Genomic DNA, 25,775 nt, shown 5'->3' on the forward strand with positions numbered 1-25,775 from the left:
CAGCCTTACTACATGAGGTTCTTTACACAGAGATGCTATAGGTTTCACCTGTACCTTCTGCAAACAAATCATGAGGCTTCCCAATGAGCTATGGCCTTGCTCCAAATAATAGCAGCAGACACCTTTGTTTGTTGCACATATGTGGGACCATAGGGATTTATGATCACATTAAAAAATAATAATCATACTTTTAGTGGTTGGCATTGTCATGGAGAGCATAATAATAATTTATTATTTGTACCCCGCCCATCCGGCTGGGCTTCCCCAGCCACTCTGGGCAGCTTCCAACAAAGATGAAAAATACACTAAAATGTCACACATTAAAAACTTCCCTGAACAGGGCTGCCTTCAGATGTCTTCTGAATGTCAGGTAGTTGTTTATCGCTTTGACATCTGATGGGAGAGCATGTTGCTTATATTCAGAAATAACTTTCCAGTGCTGTACATGTGATCCCCCTGGGAAAGGAGATTATAGTTTCCTTTTTAAACATGAATTCAAGAACATCTTTAATACTATGGGCATGTAGGCAGCTTAAATGACAGACCTACTGAGGTAACAAATAAGATCACATCCTATTTTTATTCTCATTCATTCAACGTTTATTTATAAGATACTGTCATTTTAATTCTTCCATTGTTTATTTGAAAACATTTATTCGAATTTGATATCCAATATATTGCATATTCCTTTTTAATATGTCAAAACTTATTTTTGCATACATATTCTGGAAAATGGCAAAAATAAAAAAATACATTTGTAGTATTAACGGTGTTAATAGAGACAAGTTTGATGGAGTTCAAGGCATGATTCAGGCAAACCTAAGTACTCTAACATACCATAGAGTTCAGTGGGAAAGTTAAGTACTTGCTTAGCATTCAGAATAAATACAAAATGGTTGGAGTATGATGCAGGCAACATTTTTGGAGAAAGGGCCATCACTCAGTTTTACATGTTTATGGAAGTTGATTGGCATGGAAGATTACAGCTTAGTTTGAATGATTCAGGCAATTACTTCTTCATGTTCACATTGCAATCTGTGCTTGAGGAAAAACTGCTTCTTCAGATGCATAGATGTCATGTGAAATCAGCAGCTGGTCATCTTGAATTCTGATACATTAGCGTTCAGCAAGTGTGCATCTGGAAGACTTTTCCAGCTGACATACCTGAGAGAATTTTCATTAGGTTTTTCAAGTGGGAACATGAATGTATTTGATGGGGAGGGATTATGACTTAAATGAATCTCTTTCAAAACTCTGTTGTATTAGTCGCATAAAAAGACTCTAGCCATATTGGATTTAAATAATGCAAGAGCTTGTTTTTATTATTAAAGCAAGAGCTTATTTTTCAACTTTTCAGCAAATGTCTTAAGACTTTTTGAAATGATGTGCAATTGCCCGTGTGCTTTTATGTAGATTTCCTATATAATAAAACGGAACCACAGCAATTCATCCCAGTTGAACAACATTAGCAAATACAGCACTATGGGTAATGAACAAATGAATATAATATACACTGGAGCTGGAAGATCAGTGAACACTAAAACTGAAATCTTTTGTGCCTTATCAGCTGTCTGCCTTCTGTGCTGAATTTCAAATTGCCACTTTGCATTTCAAAAAAACATGTTTACATAAAACACAAAATAATGAAATGCATTAGATACTCAAAGGAAACAATCGTGTTAATAAAAATTCCATGAATAAAACCTGCTTTCTATGTATTGTAAGAGGGAGAAAATGCCAAATTTTAACTGACTGCCTGATAAAAAAAATAGATCCCTTGGCAAAAGTCTATTAGAAGATAAATTATAGTTCTATTTAATATGCATGAATAGTTTATGCTTCTTTCAAGAAAAGAGAAGTAAAGTTGTCCACTCTTTTTTAATCTGTAAGACAAGTATTTTTATAAAGCGAAGTTCCAAAATCAATACAAGGCTTCAAGCAAAGGTAAAAAGCAGAGTTTAATGAAAAAAATTTTTGGAACCATTTGTTTCTTTTGTTTCTGTGGGAAGTAGAATATTGGTTGACTTTGTCAGAAATTTCTTATTTAAACTTCCCATGCTCTTGCTCTGATCTTGCATTCCTTTGTCAGTGCTCCTGATTCAGAAGTGCCATAAATACAGTGCATTCCAATCCAGACCTGGAGCTTGCGCAAGTGATTCAAAGAGTTTCAAGTGGCGCTGTGGCTTGCACATGGCTTTTGGTACACATGGTATCACAGAGAGCCCAGCTGTGCCTCCAGTTTGTGAAAGCCTAGCTTCCCCTACTGGCAGTGTGCTAATTTAGGAATGACACAGTTGGTTTTTTTCTAAAAATAAGTTTTTGCTGGGACTGGAGATTTAAGCATAATTCACTGTTGTGAAATTAGAATCCCCCCCAAAAAAGTCTCTAAGAATGTCCTATTTTGATAAATATGGGTTACACCACATGAAGAGAAATATAATTAAAATATAAATTAAAGGTGTTTCCAGGTAAGTTAGTCACACATTTACAAAAATAAAATACTAGGTCAGGCATCATGTTTCATTTGTCTGGCCATATTTTAAAACAACTGTATGTCTGTCCGTGAAGAAATCAGATCTTTATTGGGAGAAATTTAAATATAAGAACTATTCTCTTCTAACAGTTAACCGTGTGAAGGGGAAATGACTGATCTTACCGAAACTAGAGAGATATTGGGGTTCAGTTGACAGTCTACAAGAACAGACAGAACAGATACTGTCACTGAAGACTAGAGACTCAGCTACATTTGTCAAAATACAGCTATTTGAATGTGTTATAAACATGTAACTTTTGAATTATGGTGCTGGAGGAGACTCTTGAGAGTCCCATGGACTGCAAGAAGATCAAACCTATGCATTCTTAAGGAAATCAGCCCTGAGTGCTCACTGGAAGGACAGATCCTGAAGCTGAGGCTCCATGTTGGGAAAGATGGAGGGCACAAGGAAAAGGGGACGACAGAGGACAAGATGGTTGGACAGTGTTCTCAAAGCTACCAGCATGAGTTTGACGAAACTGCGGGAGGCAGTGAAAGACGGGAGTGCCTGGCGTGCTCTGGTCCATTGGGTCATGAAGAGTCGGACACGACTAAACGACTAAACAACAACAACATAAACGCCAGATGGCACCAGAGAGCACATTACCTTCTTAAAGCATTTTTACATACTGCCCCCCCCCATCTTTTGCTCTAATGTTTTAATTTATAGCAGTTTTTTCCCTGTGTTTAGATCCACCCTAGGTAACTTGTGAGGTTTTTACTAAGAATGGCTCTGGAATTTAGCTTTTAAATGATGGGGTACAGTTTAAAAGGTCATTTTGTAGACATCTCACTGAAACCAATTGGTTCACAGTTACAGGCCAACAAGGTTTTCGATTTTCAATAAGAACCTGGTGATTGATTGGAGGGCTCTGACTGGAGAGAATAAAAGGGTAGGCTCCATTTAGCAGCCATTAAATCAGCTGGCCCGTCTATAGGAGACTTAATGTGATTTGTTGGGGCACTAAAGAAGAGGTAAGAGACAGCTTGAGAGCAGGCCTGTGCCAAGGGTGGGGGCAGCCAGGTACAGTTGTCCCAGGCCTCAGTGGGCTAAGACAGCCAGGAGGTCCTGCCAGGGACCAGTTGCTTTTTTTGTTTGAGTTTATAACTTTATTCTAAGAAGACTCCCACCCTGGGCTTCAGATAAGGTGCTGAAAGGAGCAGGAGCTGCTGCCACCAAGGGAAACCGCCAGATACAGTTTAGCAGTTGAGAGAGCCTTCAGACTGGGGAGCACTGGGACAGAACTATTTGGTGGTCAGTCAGTCAGTCAGTGTCATCCAGCAATTCTGCAGAAGAGCTAAAGGCAAATAGTCAGCTGGTGGCAGTTTTCTTCAGGAAGCAATGAATCTGACCAGAAAGAAGACTTTGGGTAAAGATCCTGGTGAATTCTGTAGGTTTACTGGGTGAATGAATCCCTGAGCGGAAGAAAGACTTTGGATGAACTCCTCTCTGTGAATTAACTGAGGCAACTGGCTGTTAGTTTAGATTAGGAAAGAGAACTAGAACAAGTAAATAGTCTTATCTTTAAAGTATATATTACATCTTAAAGCAAATAACTACCAAAGATGTTACATGTTACTTGCCAATAATATTATATCATATTGTATTCCTAAACCCAGCCATTATGTTGAGGAAAAGGTGAATACTGGAAATATCTGCAACTAAATGGTGGCAGTGGAGTTATAGAAGGGATAAGAAAAGCACTCACCTTTAATACCTGAAGTGCAGAAAAATAATTTAAGGATAAAACAGGGGCAAGTGGCTACAACCACCTTAAAAGACTTACTTAATAATGTAACAAATGAAGTTCATAGTAGTAAAGCTCCTTGTCCCCTTCTTCTCCCCTGCAGCTACTTGTGCTCCACCCCAAAAAGCCTCTTTGGAGGACTGAGGTCCCTCCTGAGAAATGGGAAATGAGAAGTAATGTATGCTAGGGAAGGAGAGAATTGCCCAAAATAAGCTAACTCAAGGAAGTTCATGGGTGAAAAGCTTCGCAGCAGCCTTCCCCAATAGCCCCTTGTGTGAATCTACTTAAGTGAACTCTTAGTAGCTCTCTTTCGGAATAAATAGTTTGATTACAACCTATGGAAACTTTCAGGTCATACAGAAGTGGTTGATCTTCATAGATTTTACTGTACCATTTCTAATCTTTCAGTTGCCTATGAGATAGATCCAGGCAATCCTTTATAACACAGGAGATTTCTACATAGAAATTAAGAGCCTTCTCGCTTGCTTCCCTGGCCTGAGATTGCTCCAGCATTTAATGGAGCAAAATAACATGTCTGTTTCTTACTGCGTACTGTATTTTAATTTTGCTGCATCCCTGTCTTCAGCTTATCATCTCTCTCTCCCCTCCCCGGCTACCTTTTCCCATTCTAATTATTTGAGTGCTAATGCATCCCAGAAGGATTTGCTCCCACTTGTGAGGGTTGCCTAAGGTATAAAGGGCTGGTTTTGAAGCAAGTAGGGAAACATTGGCTGTGCTTTGTGCCCAACCCTAAGATTGATCTCCAAGGAAGCTGGAAATGGAAGCAATTAAAGTACGTGAAGGGAGAGAATGCAAATGAAGATGTGGGAAAAAGTTACTCAGCACAACCTTTTCAGTATTTATAGAGCTGGGAATGGTGCTTGAAGTCTTACAGAAAGATTATAGTAAACACAGAAAATAATTTAGTGGAACCTTAAGGAAAAGGATTCTGATGAATGGTACACAAATCCTATTCCACAATGAATCTTACAGGGTTCTAGAAGATTATTTCGTCTTGTAAGTACTAGAAGATTATTTTTGTATTTTCTTAAAATACGCTGGTATTTTAAGATAGCATTGTATTAGAAAGAACCAACTGGACATCTAGCCCAACTTCTGAGGAATCAAACACCCTCCACTCATTAGCCTCCAACTTCCCACACAAAAGCGCTCACACCCGTTAACTGGCACAGTCTTGACATGCTTGAGAACAGTATTTTATGTTAAGAGTATACTCAATAACAATTCATTGTACAGGAGTAAATGACTAAATTCTGCCGTTCATTTTCCTTCTGTAGAACAAGTATATCTCTGAAAAGAGGACAAGAAAACATGAATAGACAGCACAAGGAAAAATGATTGCTTCCCAATTACTTTCTCTCCTCACCCCCCCCCCGTCTCTCTCTCTCTCTCTCTCTCTCTCACACACACACACACACACACACACACCCCACTTCATTCACACAGCCTCTCAAAAGAGCATATTCTGTCTCTCTTTCCTGCGGACAGGAAATTCCAGTCTGCCAAACTGCAACTGGCCTCAGTTCACTTCATAGGTGTTTGCACGAGGCTCCTGAATAAGCCCAGCTGGAACAAGCAGGAGCACTGCTTGGTGCATTGTGCCCACAGTGTTTAAAAATACAACGACAGTGCTATTAATAAGCGTGGTCACATGTTGTTTTTAAGTAAACAAGAAATCTGAGCGTGGCCTTCCAAATGGAATACATATTGTTCTTAACCTTTGCATGCACAGAAGGGGTTGTTCTGATGTCACTTTCTGTTATCATCTAGATACTTTTCTCACTGTTATCATATGTACATAGAAACAGGGCTGCCTCGATCCTTGTGCCCTGACTCTGGAACTCCATCCCCCTGGAGGTATAAATGGCTCCGTTGTTAATGAGCTTTTGTCGCTTAATTAAAACACATTTGTTCTCCCAGCCTTGAATTCAAGGGCCATATTTTAACTGTCAAAGGGGACAGCACCTAATCAGAGGTATTTTTGGTGGCTGTGGTAGATATTTTGGAATCATCTTCACGATTATAGCTATAGTATGTTGGGAAGGAGAGGGAATGATTTGTGATGCAATAGGGTTCGCCTTTTGAGAATTTGAATAGCTTTTGGGGGAAATATGCACATCCTAGTGTCAAGATGAATCTGACTTAAAAATAAATAAGGTGATTGAATTTATTATCTTTTAAAAGTAAGTAACAGAAAGGAGAAAACCAAGAATGTTTGAGTCATAGCGTAGTGCTAGAGAACATACGTTTCACTCAAAAGGGAATGTGTTCTACAGCTGTGCCCTACAGCTGGGGGGAGGCAGTGGGCGGACTGTTTGGGCAGCGTGGAGCATGCGCACACCAAAACCACCCCGTCTCTCCCAGGAGAGACACGTGGCTCAGGCGTGCTGCAGGCCCCGTGGTGAGTGCCACCTGGCATTTTGTCATCTCCCCCTCAGTGGTGACACCTGGGATGGACCGCCCCCACCACACACCCTTTCCTCTGCCCCTGGCCCTGGCCCAATGTGAGTTGTTGTTGTTGTTGTTGTTTTGCTTATTTGTTTTGTATTTTGTATTCTCATTTTATGTTTTTTGTTGCATCTTCGGATGCAAGGTGGTATACTAATAATACTAATACTAAATAACAACAACAACAAGGGAATCATAAGTTCATGACTATACCTGTTCACTCTGAGGTAAGTCCCACTGAGTGCAGTGAACCTCCCAAGTAAATGTGGAAAGGGCTACAGCACTTTGAGACTAAGAAATATATTCAGGGATATAAAGCTGTTATCTGCATGGAGCACTTATGACAGGGTGAAAGATAAACACATGTAAATCAGTAAACCTTTAAATGCATGGCATTATCATTTATTACTGACCATCACCATGCTAACTTTGTACATTTGAGTTCAGTTCACTGTTCCTTCTTTTACACTCATGGCTGTTTACCAGAAAAATAAATGTAACTCTGAAGATTTTCTGGAACACTTTGTGAGTTTGTGGAATGGATGTTGTACTGCCAAGTTCTGGTATAACCTTCATAGTTTAAATAGTAGCAGAACCAGGGAATATGATATCAAGAAACATCTATTATTGTGTGGTTCACTTAGCACCCTCGCAGAAAAGGGCCTTGATTTCTTTTAAATTCAGCTCTTGGGAAACTTCTTAAAAGCACACATTTAGGAGTTTTAAACATTTGCATCAAAATGGTTAGACATGTCAATGGGAGGCTAGTATTTAAATGGTAAACTACGCAAGTGGTATATTCTTGACAAGTATGACAAAAGTGAAATCATCATAATTCAGGCTTGCAAGGCTTGCATAACATCATGTATCTGCAGATAAACACAGCCATCTTTGATATTTTTATTTAAAGCAGCTTGTTCTCTCTTCCATCAACTATTCCTCTTGGCTGCGTATCAGATGGTTTTCCTGTTCCTTGGGCCATGAATTGAATAGCAGTGTAATTGTAATTAAGAGTTCTTTGACATAATGTCAAAGAAACAAAGATATTTCTGTCACTGTTGCCTTGCAGAACAGAAAAGCCTTTGCAAAGTGGTCAATTTTGATTGAAATGCTTAATGATTACAAATAACACTCAACAGAAGTTGTAGAATGGGGAAAAAAATCTTACTTCCCAATGCATTAAAAACCTGTGCACCCTTACTTGGGAAGAAGCCATGTTGGGGCTTACTTTTCAGCAAACATGCATAGTAAATGTATGCTATTAAATCAGTATACAGAGAGAAAGAAAGTACAATTTTAAGATTATTAGCTGAATGCAAGTGTCTAAATTGATCGACAACCACATAAGAATGTGTGTGTCTCACAGAAATTGCTAATTTACCTCAAGAAGTAATTCTAAAGGAAAAATTGTTTACTTTTCAAAGAGATCTACACTTCATAGTGGCAACCTAGGCCAAACCTAGGTCTTACTTTACATAGTAAGTGCATGGTATTTGGTAAGCAATACCAAATACCATGAAGTGTGCAGGAAATGGCTGCTCACTGGGTTCCAGGGTGAGTGGCTGTTTCCATTTCTTCTACTCCCTTAGTTGGCCAGGCTCCTGAGGGTGGGGGTGGGGCTCTGCATCTAGGTACACAAGACAGACATATATCTCCAAATACTTGGGCACATGTGGTGGACCATAAGAACCATGGTTGGTACTGGGCTTGCTGGTAAAAATCCACTGTGTGTCCCTGTTGGCAGACTTACATTCCTCACGTTTTATGGAGTTGGAAATAGGAAGTCATCTTATATAGATTCAGAACACTGGTCTGTATAGCCCAGTACTTTTAGTCTGGTTTGTACGGGTTTTCCAGACTCTCAGGGTCATTCCAAGATCTTTTAACTAAAGATGCTAAGAGCCCAACATGGGATCTTCTGTAGATTGCAAGCAAATTATGTATCAGCAAGCCTTTAGCTCTGCAAACATTGGTGTCCACATAGCTGGCGTAAAATCACTCAAATAGGACAATCCCAAGATGAAGATAAAGTTCCACTTCCAAGATTAAGATCTTCACAAGTGGTTTTATTAGGTACTTTGACGCATTATGCTGTGAATGATGTATTTGCACTGAATGCCACTGGCTTCATTTTTAATTCTAATAGAGTGCCATTTATTTCATTCTGGTGTTGTAATGTTGCGTGAGGCCATTTGTGTAGGATACCTGCCTTTCAGCTAGACAAAGAGCCACATCCTGTGAGCTAAAGGTTTCACTCGTCTGCAAGAAATAAATTAACAGCTTGACATTTTTGCAGAAGAAGGTCCTATGTAAGAGACTTGGCAATACTTTGAACACAAAATTCTTTTGTTCCTGTTGGTGTATTGCCCTGCTGCTGCAAAATAATTACAAAAAGGTTTAAGTTTCATCCTTAATGCCATTGTGCGCTTGTGAAAGATTTGACATTTTTCAAATATGTTTCCAAGCACGAAATCACAGAGGAATACAGACTAATTTAGAAAAGCATGTTATAGTTTAACACAGTTCTTCTTGTTATGTCTAAAAAAAATGTTTGTTTAACCTTCTGCAGAATTATGCTCTCAATTTACAAGCAAAGGAATGAAACACAGTTTCCTTTTGTGTGCTGAACTGGAGATATCAAAATGAAAGGCAAAGGGCTGTTCCATTTCCCCTGACTAGTATATTAGTGATCACTTTGTCCCTTCACTGGGGCAAGAAGCTGACGCCAGATGACCTCTGCCTGTGTTTATTCCTCTTAAAGCACAAGTGGGCCACCTGTGAGTGGGGGGCCACATGGATCCCCCAACCTCATTTTGCGCAGGCCCTAACACCTCCAGACACACCCCAATTCTCTCATCCCTTGAAAGCTCCTTCATTCCTGTATGTTCTATTATTATTTTTCCTGGCTTTTTAAGGTGTCCCCTATAGTTTTAGAACAATTGGGAGGTATTTTATTTGATCAAACCAATTTCATTTCATTTCATTTTTGTTGTATAGATTGGGGAAAAGAATCCCACCCCACCTAGGTATCTGAGAACAAACTGGCAGGCTTTGTGATGTGTGCATGTGTGGCACACTAAAGTCAGGCAATAATTACTTTCTGTTGCTTTCCAGAACAGCTTTATCTTTTATTGCAGAAAAACCAGGTCTCTGTACTCTTATTGAGAGACTAACCCCATAAAACACAATTGAGGCTTACGTCCGCATACACCTGCATAGGACTGGGAATTCTACTTTGAGACAGCCATACTGAAGATGGAAACTGAAGAAGGGTGATCTTTAGCTTCTGGCTCTGAAAGGTCGCCAATGCCAAGGAATTGGGGGAGGACATGAAATAAATTGCAGGCCTTGTGGAGTGGACAAGTGATTCTCTTAATGCATAAATATACTACTTAGCCCCTGAGTGTGGTGCGGCATTTTCAAAATCTTAGTCCCTTGTTTTCTGTAATTTGTTTTATCAATTCAGAGATTAGATTGAGTTGTGTAACAGCAATCAATCTGCTACTCTTTTGTAGGCTCCAGGTTTCAAAAACTACCTTGATCATATTAAATAATGATCAAAATTGTATTCTGTGAACTCTTTTGAAACAACTCATTCATAGCCCTGAAAGTCATTTGGGAGCCTAACATGATATTGGCTTCATCACTTTATTTACAAGTAGAGCAAGTAGCAAGCAAACACTCAAGAAGGCAGTGTTATTCCTAAACCAACATCAGCCTAACACCTCAAAATTGCTTATTAACTAGAAACCCTGAGCACCTGGGGTTAGCTCCAAACCCAAACATAACCTGTTCTCCTTCAGCTCACTTGGTGCACATTGTTTTTCCCCAAGACTACAAATTAGCTTTCAATTCCCACTCGGACCACTCTAATTACCTCAAAATATTTGGGATAGTTAATAGATTCCCCCCCCCAATGATGTCATGCCAAACTCAATGAAGGAGCCACATTCCACAATAGAAAAGCATGCCTATAACAATGGGTGATATTAATTTCAGTGGGTCTACTTTGAGTAAAATTCTGTTGAATGCCAGCCATTGTTTGTATTGTCAGAGAAATATTAATACAAGGAAAACCTCCACCCACCATTTCTTCCTTATTTCCCCCTCCTTTGTAAAATTTAAATGTGTGAGAATGCCCTTAAATTAGGACATGAAGAAAAGGGAGGGAATCCATATTCTTGACTGATTCTCTTCAAGTTAATCCAGAGAGCATCTGTTTTCCTTAGCTAGACTTTGATCCTAGACTTTCCTCCTATTTAATTACACAAAATTCAGCTCATTAACATGATTTGAAAAGTCATTGATTCCCCAATAATAGGGCTTTGTTTCCTTCCAGCCAATGCTTTTGATCTTTTAACCAGATTTAGTTATAACTGTATCCCAGGCTAGGTTATAGTTCAAGAAGAATGGATTCCCATATGCTTTCTTTGTACAGACTGACCCTAATGACATTATTAAATATATTTGGGGCAGAGGTCTCTACATTTCTCAAATGCCAGCCTGTTTTATTTTCTCAAATGCCACTTTTCTGCACTCAGGAGTCCTGAAGCATCTTTAGAAAACATTGTCACACAGATCTGTAAATGGCATTTAAAGATCGTTATGCATTTCTGCTATTCGTCCTTCTATAGAGTAGTCAGCATGATGTTGCTTTTCAGGGAATTCAGAGTGGGGGGAAGGCAGCAACTGAGCTAACATGGAACAGGCCAAATAAAAGATGAATATACATAGTTTAGGTCCAAAGAAATGGAAGATGGACAAATCTACAGACCGAGATGGTTTGATTCCGTCCTAGACATGACCTATCACAGAGAAAAGGTTTAACAGAAACTCCATTCAGTACAATGCACATGGGAGTTATCCATTGACAGGAGCTCTGGAGATTAATTTCACTGGGGTTCCTTGCACCTAGGATATGCAGTTGCTATATTCCCGTCTCTGGAAGAGAGACAGAGAACATGACAATGGGAGGCAGAGACCGCCAGAGAGGGTAAGGGACAGGGAAGAAGAGAGAGAAAGGCAGTGGCAGGCCTTAATCATGTGCCTGTCTTGATCTCTAAGGAGGCTTTCTTCTAGTACCCTGCTTACTTAATTCATGCAACAGAAATTGAGGTGAGCCAAGAGAGTGTTGGCCACTCGGGGGAAAAACTGTACATAATGAGGAAGAGGAGGAAGACCACTGATTGAAGGTAAGCCCTGCTGGAAACATATAAGCTGTTTCCTCAAAAACCTCTCTACTTTGCAGACCAGCCAGACACATTAACCTGTGAATTGAAGGATTTCATGTGGAAGGAGAAAAAGCAACAAATATTTTTCCATGTCATGAAAGAGGCTCACATTCCTTAGAAACAAACAAGCCGAAGGGCACCTGCACATACCTTTCAGAATCCAAGAAAGCTTTGGACTGCAACCGATGCATTTGCCATCTTCAAAGGTTGCCTCAGAAATGTATTCCCTGAGTCTTCAAGTGGCTTCTCAGTGGGAAAGTGTTTACATGGGGAAGAAGTTGACATCAAATTCCACAACTGGGATTTTGAAATGCAACCAGAGGCTGTGAACGAAGCATGTACAGTTATTGTTATCTCCCCGCCCCCCCCCCCCGCCCCGCATCTGATTTGAAAGAATAGGTAAAAGACACCTGTACTTTCTACTTATCTTTATATGCCAACTTTTCCATTTACTAAGCTGTTCGTATTCAGGTAGGTAAATTGCTTTGTAACTTTAATGAGAAATACGTCTACATGGGATATTAATTTTTTAGCAACATCTTCCAAAGCCATAATTTCAAAGGACTTAATTAAATGGCATAAATATCACATTATCTTTCATGGTATAAATTTGGGACATCCAGTTTTTTCTTCATGCTGCAAAGAAATATTTGGCTCAGTGTTTATACACTGGGAAATCTTTTTCACAGAAAACTCCTTCAAGCTATAACATAGAAAATGGTAAAAGAAATAATATTTATTCAAGAAATCTCAGTGCATTATAAACAAACTGAACTCTTCTGGGGGAATAATTCGGGGGAACAAGCATTGTTCTCTAAGCACATGGATTCCATTAAGAGTACTCTACTTGATCCCCCTACTTGATTTTAGGTAGCAAGCTTTTTGCTAATTTTACCAGTGAACCAATAATTTGTTGTACTGAAAGAGTAATTTGTTACAACAGCTAACAGAATTTGTGAATAATTTGCATTAATATCTTAGTATCTGTTTTATTTCATTTGGCCTTTAAAATGGATTTCAAAACCTAAAATAAAAGTGCATGTTCGTATGAAGATTCTCTTCATATTCCCTTATTAATTCCTATTTTTTCCTCTACCTGTTATAGTACATGTTTGCAGGAGAAAGTCCGAGGACCAAACTACAGGTTATAATGGCTTTCCATAAATAGAACTCCTAACTTAACGTTCTTTTTCAAAAATCAGCCAAAGATATTTATTTGTTTAAATTATTTATAGCCTGGCCTATACACACTGGTCTCAGAGCACTGAAACAATGCCGAAGTCAGCGCCAGCCAGACCTCAGAGAAGGGGCGAGTTTCCACAGGCAGGGTGCCGCCATGGAGAAGGTCCTCCTTTGTGTCCCCTTAGCTCCTGAAAGTGAGATGCAGAGAAAGGCCTCCTCACAAGATTTTAACGCTAGAACAAGCCAATACAGGGAGAGGCGCTCAGGTTCAGCTATCTAGGTCTAGATGTCTGCCTCTTATATAGACTCCATGGATCAATATTTGATCAAAAACTTTTATACAGTCATCATCCAATTTACATTAAACAGAGTACCCTTCCTTTAGATTACTGCATGCATTAAATAAAATACACTAAAAGCTTGCAGCTGTAAATGGCAGGTAAAATAACAGAGAATTTCTGAAGCTGCTTTGCAAGACAATTACCGCTACTTCATTATCAGTCTTACTATCTATGCAATCAGGCTAGTAGGCTTCTTCCTGTAGAATGTGTTGTGTAAAAAGCTAATAACAGAAGTGCCTTCTTACACTGTTTACAAAGTGTGACCCATAACTGATCAATAAACCATGAGCACCAGAGGAATTCGCCTCATTTGTTGGATTTTTCTTTAATTATCTAGCATTTTCCACAAACTGCTCATGACCTATGTGACTATGACACCAATTAAATAATTCAGTGGGAGTTAGAAAAAATTGTTGCAAGAAGCTAAAGAAAATCTCTGAATGGGGCTGCTAATAACATGAAAACCTGTAAACAGAATATTTCTGAATTTCTTTTGTTTTAATGTCAACTTGATAAACTAGAAGGAGCAAAATGTAAATGCTTAGATTTATTCCATGAGTCCCTGAGGTGAAAGTGCATTGCAGTATTTGTACAAATATGATACATTTTATATATATCAAGGGATAAAATAAAAAAATTCCTTCCAGTAGCACCTTAGAAACCAACTAAGTTTGTTATTGGTATGAGCTTTTGTGCGCATGCACACACAAAATAGAATTCATATTAAAGGACCCCTACTTATCAGTGCTCTTGGATATAAAGGAGTATATATAATGGGCCAACAGAGATCTTCCTGCCTCAGGAATTGAATTCATTTCAACACATTTTTGTCTAACTTGCTTTGAAGGTTATCCAGCAATTAAGATTTCACCATATCCCCTGTGCAGCTAGGATATTTTGCTTGTGTTATGTGGAACATCCAACCCTGGTTTGTTTGAACCGATTTCCTGTGCATAGTAACCAACTGAACATTATTTACACTTTGGTCATATCCAAACCATACATTTTAATTACATTTAAAGAATGTGGCTTCCCCATTGAATCCTGGGAACTATGGTTTGTTATGGGCTTTAGAAATTGTAGCTCTGAGAGGTATTCTTTGGAGGAAACCATGTGCTTTAAATGTATATTGTGGATGTAAACAATGACAACCTTATATCTTCCCTATCTTCTCTTTTTCTAAGCTAGAGAGATGCATCTCTTTCTCTCTCTCTTTCCATTTCATTAACCTTTCTTGCCCCTTCCTCTAATACAGGGATGTCCAACCAGTAGATCACAATCTACCGGTAGAACCCTGGCTGATCCTGGTAGATTGTGGGATCCTTATTGTGTACAAATCCTTATTGTGTTACGGGGGGAAAGCTTGAAAACTCTGTGCAATCCTCCCCTCAAAAAGCTCAACAACTCTGGGCACTTCCCTCCTAAAAAAAGAAAGCTCAATAACTCTGGGCAATCCACCCCCCCTCCTCCTCCCTCCAATGACAATGGGTAGATCACTGCCAGTTTTTTATACTGGGAGTAGATCGCAGTATCTTGGGAGTTGGACATGTTAGGTTGTGGGTGAACATATCAGACTACACAGCAATTCTTCAAACAGCTCTTATTTATTCACAGGCCAGGACTGAACTGAAGGGTTCAGTCAGCCTGCTTATATAGAGCTCCAGTACAATGTAACTGTAGCAACTTTCTAAAACTATCCAATCACTGAATGTCACTTTCAATCCCTTATTTGCATAACTATCTACAGTATCCCCCTGCTGGCCCAGGGTGAGAACTTCAGTACATAACAGGACATGCCTGCTCTAATAGCAAACTCGAGTAGTGATTGCCAGTAGAACCGGAATCAAAACATGGGAAACAAGAGGGGAGGTATCAGCTTGCTCAGTGGAAACCCAAGGTTTGAGGAATTACAGTGAATTACTAAAACAAAAACCCTAAAGCAGGCATGGCCAAACTTGGCCCACCAGATGTTTTGGGACTACAACTCCCATGATCCCTAGCTAACAGGACCAGTGGTCAGGGATTATGGGAACTGTAGTCCCAAAACATCTGGAGGGCCATGTTTGGCCATGCCTGACCTAAAGAGACAAAGCAACCCCAATCAAGATTGAGCATTCTGTCTGGAATAATTTTGTATAGATCTCACTTGTAGTACAATTATTGGAACCCTGCATGCAGGGCCGGATTTAGGTTTGATGAGGCCCTAAGCTACTGAAGGTAATGGGGCCCTTTATATGTCCAGCTGTCCTTTGTCAACAACAAATTGTTGCTGTTTTTAGTGTTGAATATATGCTATATGGTAATAGGCATCTAAAGCCATTTGCACATAAAAAATATGTATTTTATCAAAGTAATTGTTGAACTGAAATACAGTTAAGAAGAATTTTTTTTAAAAAAATGGGAGGGCAAGGGAGTGGGGCCCTAAGCTATAGCTTGTTTAGCTTATACGTAAATCCAGCACTGCCTGCATGTCAGGGATGAGGAACCTCTACCCCTCCAGATGTTGTTAGACTCAAATTTCCATCATCCCCAGCCAATATGACTAATGATCAGGAATAATGAGGCATAATCCAAAAACATATGGAGGGCCACATATTCCCTATTCCTCCTGTGTGGTGTTTGCTGTCTTGTTCTATTAAATTAAATGTATCCTACTTCTCCGGCACTTCTTAATTTTGTCAACTTATTTTAATCTAGATTTCTGATTTATCACTTCTCCCAAATACTAATAATGGAATCAAGAAGCTAGCAAATGGTCTCTCTCTCTCTCTCTCTATATATATATGGGGAGATATATATATGGACTATGAAACATATTCCCTGAAAAACTGTTCATCTAAGAAATCAGTCTGCTTAAAACTGCAACCGAGTTGTTTGCTGCCTACAAACAGTGAGATCGTGAATTAAACAAAAACTAGAGTAGTGAAGTGAAATGTTGCTATTCTCTGTTCCTTGGAGCTGTACTTGATTTACAGAGCAGGTGTCATGGGAATCTATTGAAGAATCCTCACTGAGAAGCAAGAGAATAGAACTGTCAAAACTTTGCAATTATAATGCTTTAAAACAGATAACATGCTAGGCACAAGTAGTAACAAAGAAGAGCATACATTTCTATATATTTTCAGCACTGTTAAAATTTTATTTATTCATTCTACATGAATGCTTTCCCTCCATCCTGAATCCTTCCTATGTTACTATGATAGCTGTCTGTCAAACCTTTTACTGTCGTGGAAACCAAACAGAAAACTTTTCTGAGTGCCTCATAAAAAGTGATCTGATCCAATGTTGCTCTACAGATCATTCAGGGCTTCGCAGGTCTTTTATTAACAACCTTAAGAAACTGTTTGTTAGGGGAAGAGGGGCAGGAGGGACTGAGTTCAATCCCCTAGTGCTCCTCACATCATTATTTAGCTTTTTTTAAAAAAAAAAAAACCCAACACACCAAAGTACCCTGGATGGGCTGCCCTGGCTAACTGAGCTGAGGTGGAACTGCACATGAGGCCATAAGTTTCCACACATGATTTCCTGTTCAAATGGGTCATGTGTGCAGAAGGTGGCCGCTTTGTGTCATCACATGGATTAAGTGGGTTAGAACTGTTTGCTGTTGACAATATGCACTGTACGTGGCTTTACTACTACTGTATTATGTTGCCTTCAGTTGCCTCTCACCGCCATTTTTCTCCTCTTTTGTCTTCATTGGCCTTGTTTGTCTTCCCTGCTGTTTGATTTGATTGGCTGTGGAGACCTTTATTTTTATTGATGATGTCATAACACTATGCCTGACATGATGATATCACTGATATCCCTAAGCAAATCCCATTAGCTTCCAACCAATCAAATCAGGTGGCAGTAATAAGCTGAGTGCCATGAGGGCAAAAAAGAAGTTAAATGGTATTGAGAAGCAGCAGCGAAGGGAAGCAAAAGGGCATCGGACAGTGAAATAAAAACATCCTATGTTTAGAAAGGTCTGCTTAAATCAAGCTATCCTACTCTGCAGTCTGGGATTATAACCTTGTGGGTCACAGGCCTGAGTTGTTCAACCAAATAATATGTCACTTTAGGAGTTCTTAGCAGTCGGCCCTTTTTCATATTTGATCTTGATCTCTTAGTTACCAATGTTAGTAATTTTAAAGATTTGTGTCAAAATTGTAAAAAAAAATCATACATCATTTAGTTGAAAATAGATCCTTGGATTTTAAATACAACCAAGCGAATTGCAAAATAAACGAGTGAAATTCAGAGCACGTGGCTATCTGACAGTTGCTGTATATCATTCTAATGAAATCTGACATTTGTGGAGGTAGTCTCATTTTCCTCTGTGCTTGCTTTCCCTGTTTGGTAGTTACATGATGTTAATGACCTAAAGAATCCCATTGCCTTATGTAAATATGGTTAATCACATATTGCACTTAGGAAATTTGTTTGAAATGAGAAGGGAATAAGAAGACTGTAATCTTGTTTATTTCTTTAAGTGTGGAACTTTGCTAAATTAATCTGCAGTTTATGGTAAATTAATGCATCTAATTAATCAATTATTCAGAGCTTACTTCTTATTGGGAATAAAATTAACTGTACCTACTGCTATATTCTTAGAAACACAATAATTTTTGCGATAGGAAGGGCACTTTCAGTGTTCAATATAAATGCCATGTTCCATTATTGCTCTGAAAACTTACTGGGAAATCTAAGGATTTCTAGAATGATTTGAAATGCAAGGAGACACATTTTGAATATAGTAGCATAAAACACTTGGCTTACTTTCTAAGTGTTGTTGCATTGTGTAGGACTTCCTTGTATGTGCTGGGGAAAATATAAATGGATGGAGTGTCTATAGTATATTAAAGATATTTTAATAACATCTAATACCAATAACTCTAATAACGTCCAAAGCAAAAATTTTCAAAATTGATCAGTATGGCTCATGAACTTCCATAAAAAAATAAACACGAATTAAAACAAACTGAACAAATAAAGATAACAGCCTTAAGCATAACCAAGCACGTTTCAACCAACATGGTCAGAACTAAATAACTAGTTTCGCAAATAATAAGTCAAATACTGTATGTGCAAACCTCACCTGTATATAAACGTGCTTTGTGGCTCTAAGAAGCTATATGAAAGAGATATGATCATATTGCCGTTTAAATACAACTTTTTGCAAGACAAGGCCAAAAGGAACACACACACATTGTTTGAGCATTAAATAGGCCACAAACATCTATCAGGTTTTCTGCGAATTGACATTTGTTCCAATTCAGCGGTAAACAGTGGGTTTTCATGGGGAAAACAGCAGGCCAAACACAAAACTTCTCAGGCCTGTGACTTGAAATCATGGGACAAACAAAAGTGTGGCTGGGCCCTAAGTGTGTTTGTCTAAACATGTGTAGAAACCTTCTTGTGATTTAGAACACTGATAATACAGATCCCAGTTATGGGGAGCCTTCAAAATGTTCTTAGCTGAACCTGCGTTGAAACTCTGCGCAGACATTAGTGTTAAGCACACAAAAGTTGGGAGTGGAGAGGGTAGCACATGGGGTGCATCCACCCCCATTCCCCTACACTTTGTCCTCCCTAAAGTAGGTCTTTCTTTTGGGCTTTTACAGAAAGTAAGTGCAAGCTAGCTCATAAAATAGTCATAACAGGTATTCAACCAACAAATTCTTCCCAGTTTCTTGGAGGAAGTAACTGGCATCTTATAACTGGTCCTGAGATTCCCTTACCATCGCAACACATTGCGTATGGAGGTGATCTGTTTTTAGAACTTGCCGTCATCTAACAGAATAGCTGTGTTGCTCTGTTGTAAAACAGAATTATAAATATCAATACGCTTTCCAAGAAACAGAATGGATGGCTCCATCCTTCATCTTGAAGTTTTGAAATCCTTCAGGAGAATGGTCCAACATGCTTATTCAAATGTTTCAGAAGTCAAATTTATACCCTGTCTTTCATCCTTTCCCATCCCTCACTGTATGCAGGCTAAAGCTATGACACATACTTAACAGCAAGCCTGAAAGCAAGGGTTAACAGCAGAATCAGTAAGAACTAAAACCCTGAACATGTTTTGCAAGCTTGAAGAGGTGAGGGAAGGCAAGGTCAGGAAGGCGAAGCATTCTGACACCATGTCAATAGCCAATTGTGGCTCCTCAGAGTTTGCTAAATACCAAACCTCGACCTGTGTTCTAGCTGTATTTTGCTATATGCAAATGAACACATACCTAATTTCCATAAAGTTGACAAAAAATGTAGTTAATGCATTGGTTAGAAGTCAGAACGAAAGCTCGGTGATGGATTTTCCAGCATAAAAAGAAAAGTACTGTACAAACTTTGATAAGCCTTCTCTTTGATTTTAAGATTCGATTTAAAGAAGAGTTACATTCAACAGCAAGGCATTGTCTGTGTAAAACACAGAAATGAAAATCCATCCCTATCCTTCTGGGAATATGGTGGATGACAGCCCTAATTGCTCTCTTAACACTCCTATCATATGCCCAGCAACATAATTTCCTGTAGGTCGAACTAATGTCACCCCCCACTGGAGCTAGAGAGTATTTAATTTCTTTTCAAGTCAGCTCCGTAGTTTGGATGGACTTTTTAAGATTACAGAGTGCAGCTTTGCATAAAATATTTATGATACTTCAAAAGAAGTGTCGGTAAAAATTCATTTTAGAGTTTACTTTCTTAAAGCTAATATCTGGTAACATAAAATATGTTTTTGCCATTGGCACTGTTTTAGATTTGAAATTATAAGATATTGCTGTGTTACTTTTAGCTGTGATTGGAGTGTACAAACAAACCAATACTCCTTCCTCCCTTCTTCCTCAACCACTGCCGTAGAAGGCAGGTGGCATTGTAATGATGATGGTGATGGTGAAGCATCCTTTCAATGCAAAAGCTGGAAGTTTTCTGCTAAACAAACATAAAAATCCTTTGACAGTATATCTTAGAATTTTGAAGCTACAGTTATCCCAGTGGCAAAAACATGTTTTAAAATGCCAGAGATTAAGTTTATATCCCTCAACCAAAACCCCTAGAGGTCCATTCTATGACCTCTGGGCATTACTAGGGATGAGTGGGGGTTCTCAACTCTACTCTGTTACCTTTGTGAGGTTTCATTATTCCTTGTGTTCCACTCTTGTTGCCCTCCAGCAAAAAGGAGAATTTAGAAGTATTTATAACACATTTTTCACAACGAAAAAAGTTAATTTCTTTGAGATTTATGAATATAAAACATTAACAATGATGCCCGGGCTGGGGGGATTACTTTGGCTCATACCCAAGAATATGGTTTGACTCATGCAAGGCTAGAGACTGATATTCACTGATCACCCCTGCCCAGTGACCGTATGAAACCCCAAAGACTGCTTCTGAAGATTGGGGCAACCTTCAGAACAGAATGGGATATAGCGTGGGGGACTTGGGTGGGCCATGGGGAACCTCAGGCCCAGGGGAGGGGGTCATTGGTTGCCCTCTAGACTTCTCTATGTGACCGTTGAGATTCTCATCGGGCCACACATCCACTCTTCAGTCCCCTTGCCTTGGTTCTGCTCCACATCCTCCTCCAGTTCTTTTGTCTGACTGGAATGTGTCCTTGAGCTACAGCAATGCCTTTTGCTTGTCTGGATGGAGATCTATATATATGCATGTGTAGAAACGGTGGAATTTTTCGTGGTTGGACTTCAGCCTACTGTACAGAGATAAGAATTGCATCCGTTGCCACACTTATCCCTGGCATTTGGCCCCCATAATGTTGCCTCTGATGAAATGCAGCCCTCAGGCTGAAAAGGGTTCCCTACCCCTGAACTATAGTCTAAGGGTGGTGCTCCATGTTGTTCCCAAACTTATGCATGCCAAGATCACACACATGCACGGGCATAAACAGAGGTGTACCAGATTGGTGGGGGGAGATGCCAGTCACAAGAGGATGCAGCCACAGTAGAACATATAAAGCAAAGACGAATAATATGTCTTGGCACCGGAACTTCTGTGGTGCTAGCAAGGGAGTAAAAGAAAAGAATCTCACAGCGTGAACCTGCTAACAGAAATCAGAAAGAAGTGCATGACTAAATCACGATAAAGGGGACATTTCAGAAGCATCTAATCTCCAGGACTCAGTGATGGCTATGAATTACACACTGCTGATATAATTTTCTTCTGCCTGTTCTGTAATCTGAATCTTCTTTGGTGAATTAAGAAAAAAATTAATACTGTCAGTTCAGCATAGCCACCTGCTTAGCACAGATTGTGTACAGCAGAAAACTATAGCTTGACTGTATTAATCAGGGGTTCATTTGAAAAGCTACACTTAGCAGGGTTTCAGTGGCAATTAATAAAAAATATTTAGGAAACATGGCATATGGTGCCATAAATTATATACTCAAGCATAATGAATATTAAATCCATTTCCTTCACAACTTCTCTTCCATTTGATACTGAGCAATGAGATCCTCAGCTTTTGCAGTTTGTAGCCACTGCAGACAACTGTCTTTTATTATGACGGCCAGTTCTTGGAATGCTTTCATAGCAGCTTGGCCAAAAGAGGTTTAACAGGTTCTGGTTTCCCTGTCAAAATCCTGTATTTATAGAAATTATGCCAAGGTGCAGACTCCTGTTTGTTTCCTTTAAAAATAAATAAATGTTTTCACTTTTCTTCGCCCTTCAATTTACAGTGGCATGAGATATTCTGTCAAATGTGGAACCTCAACCAGGAACCTCTTGTCTCCTTTTTTGAAATGGCATACACTTGGAACTACAGGGATTTATTTCAATAGGTTTTGGTGGGAGACATGTATTTCTCATTCATATTTGCCTGGAGGCAGTGTGGTGAAGTGGATAGCATTTGACATAGGAGATTAATGTTGAAATTGTCATGACACTATCTGGGCAGCCTGGAACAAGTCATTATCACTCATCCTACCTCAAAGGGAAGATAGAGAAGAATTGTAAAACACTTTGGCCACAATCCAACACAGGATTAAAACCATTTAACTGTACATGAGATTGTAGGCAGGATTTCCATACTGAAATCAGATGTAATAGTACTTTGTGGAGATCCCAGTAAAACATGACACCTGTGTCTGACATTCATTTTTAAAAACATATATTCTGCATTTCTCATTTGACGTACAATCAAATGACCAATAATTTAAACCTCAATTTTTTTCAAATAATAGTTGTTATCCTTCCTTTTTCATATATCAGGTGATTTTCACAATCAGATGTTAATGAATACAACAGCAGAAAGTTTGCATTTACCCGCAACCTACAAATAACACTTAACACATGCATTGAAATAACTAGAAAGAGATAAATATATCTGAATTATATTTATGGACTATTATTATTATTATTATTATTATTAGCATGAATATTCGTGAAAATGTATTCTTCTCCAGAATAACACGTGGTGTTTTTCAAGTACTAGTCATATGCTCTGGTGGCCTGTTTGGGGCTGCAATCTTATTCACACTTAGGTTCCATTGCAATCAATGGGTTTTACTTATGAGTAGCACTGTCATAAAAGTATAATGCATCTCAAACCAATTCTAGGAATCATTAACCAAATAAAGCTCCTCCCCACCCACCTTTAAGGGTTTTATTTTGATTTTAGCAAGCAGCTTCATTTTGATACTGAAGAACAGAATGTGTTCTTCACAAGGAACTGTAGGAAACTGCTGAGCTAGACAAGAAAATAAGAATTAAAAAAAGTTTTGGCATGCTCGATCCCTTGTGTGGGTTAACAGGTGGCATGTTTAAGTGTGTGCTAGTATAAGGCATTTGCCACTACATCTGTTGGCGGCAGAAGGTCTCAGTGCAGCAGAGCTGTTAAGAGAGTGCGGATGATGAGAGGAGGTGCCTTCAAGTAGATGAACTTTGTGCTGCTTTGTGGCTCAGCAATATGCTCTGCTTATATTTTGCATCCTGCTTGCAGGAGATACTTCCCAGAGCAGCTGTGACCTTTTCCAAGCCTAAAAGGTTTTAAGCTGGAAGGTCTGTAAAATTCCTGAGCTGTGCCAGAGCCCAAGGTAGGGTCATTGGATAGAAGGGAACAGTAGTTTTCCCAAGGAGGAAAATGGTAGCTGCAAGCTCTTAACTATGGGCTACTCTGACAGTGAAAGTGACTCTGAGAATGAGGGTTATCTCTCTGGAAGTAGTGATGAAGAATACAGCCTAGAAGTTGAAAAAACCTGCGAGTCAGTGCTCACCAGATTGTATTTTCATAATGATTTTATGCTGGTGGGTTGTGGGGGGGGGGGAGCGGGGTTGGCACTGTGATTGTCTACTGTGTGCTGCATTATAATGAACATTTGGATTAGACTAATAGAAAGGGGTATTAATAACTTGCTGCATGTTTGGAATTGGAATCATTTCTCACATCTTAATCTACTGACGTAAACAAACTGTTATTAACTTAGAGGTATATTAAGCACCATAGCCAGACGGATATGTTACTTAATGTAATTGGGTTAATATTCCTAAATTGTAATTAAACTTGGCTCTTTTTTGCTAGTTTTCTAAAAGTTTGAGCTTAGTTTCTAAAATAAACTGTAGTAAGCTCTGTTATGTTACTGTTTTCATTGTGTGTGACTCTTTATGTTAAAGAAAACATTAAGTAACATTTGTTTCTTCCTGATCTACCCCTGCCTTCATAGCCAGTACTGAAATGCACTTTAAAAAAGAAAAAGAAGGCATGTGTAAATTCTGTGTTTTGCACTTTGTGCTTCGGCACTAAAAATCAATTTTCACTGGGCAATACATATAGTGTCATCAATGACGGTAACCAAAAGGCAGCTTTAAAGATGCATACACAGTGCAATGAAGAAATGGAGTATTCTGCAATTAGCTAAAACTTTGAAAGCAGTGGATCAGGATTGAGGTGTTACTGCAGGTTTGCTGATACCATAATTTTATTAAATACATACCTTTTTAAAGAGCCATATTACACTGCCAACTTCATATCAGATTTTGATTTATAAATTTGAGAGTCAATTTGTATACTTGTATATCATATAAAAGTATCATTTTTATCAGTAAGAGAACAGAGTTCTTTTGTACTAAAACCCATTTTGATTGAGCAGTGCTTCTACGGAAAGTGTTGATAAGCTATCAGTGCAATATTGCAAATGGCCTTCAAACAGCATTGCAGAGATGGTGTTGCAGGTGCAATATAAAATCCAAATGTGAGGATAACAAGTGGCAGCTACAGTGAAATGTTGTAGTGTGACATTTTCTTTTCTAGAAGACTGTTCCATTCAGTTCCCCCACCTCCTTTAATAGTCACTGTATTTTCTATTGCCACTGATCATGCTCAATCTTCATTGGGCCATTGTGACTCCCACCCTTAGAGGCCCTGCTGAAGTTTTAGCACCTTATGTATTGCCCCCTGAGTTTGTATATACTGAGGGGTGAGGGACCTATGACTCTTCAGATTTCACTGGATTAAAACTCCCGTTATCCCTGGCTGTGGGCTATATGGCTCAAAATAATGATGGTATAAAGGCCCAGAACTACATGACTGTGGCAGACTGGAGGTCTGTAAATGGGCCCCTGCCAACTGCTTTTGTCCCTGTGGTCCACCACCCGAAGTCTCTCTCTCTCTCTCTCTCTCTCTCTCTCTCTCTCTCCCTCCCTCTCCCTCTCCCTCTCCCTCTCCCTCTCTCTCTCCCCCTCTCCCTCTCCCTCTCCCTCTCCCCCCCTCTCCCTCTCCCTCTCCCTCTCCCTTCCTTCCTCCCTCCCTCCCTCCCACACACACACACACACAAACTGACAGTCCAGTACCAGAAGGTGGTCTACTAAAAGCTGTAGGGGGAAACCCAAGCAGAAGGGGAGGTTTAGTACATTTGACTATTTAAATTGCAACTCAACCGCCTGTTGTCAGGTGCAAAGGTGAGGGCTTTCTCTGTGGTGGCCCAATGACTTTGAAGTTCACTACCAGCAAAGCTGCTGCATTTCGGTTCCTCTGAAAAGTCTTGAAGACCCAATTAATTGTTTTCACACACATGTGTAGGTGTGATTCTCTGTGATGCTGCATTTTAGTTCTTTAGTGGTCTTACAAAAATGCTGTGTTTTGCCTTAGGGCTGAAGGTTTTAGTAATGTGGGTTTATGGGAAGTTTTGTAATGTATTATATTTTATTATCATAAGAATTGTATTTTACCTGCTATTTTGCATGTGGTATTGAGTGATTTCAACTCGTAAAAGTGGCCTTTAAATTGTCTAAATAAATAAATAAAATAAATAGATTTTAATCCTGAACAGGATAGGCCTGCTTTTAA

General features: G+C 39.2%; 1 protein-coding gene across 4 annotated transcripts in view; it reads left to right on the forward strand.

The window, feature by feature from the left end:
- Positions 1-25,775, forward strand: part of PRKG1 (protein kinase cGMP-dependent 1) — a 686,067-nt gene that overhangs the window by 566,135 nt on the left and 94,157 nt on the right. The gene's annotated exons all lie outside the window — the stretch shown is intronic.

The sequence above is a fragment of the Podarcis pityusensis genome (assembly GCF_964106645.2).
Source record: "Podarcis pityusensis genome assembly, chromosome: 5".
Classification (NCBI taxonomy): Eukaryota; Metazoa; Chordata; class Lepidosauria; order Squamata; family Lacertidae; genus Podarcis; species Podarcis pityusensis.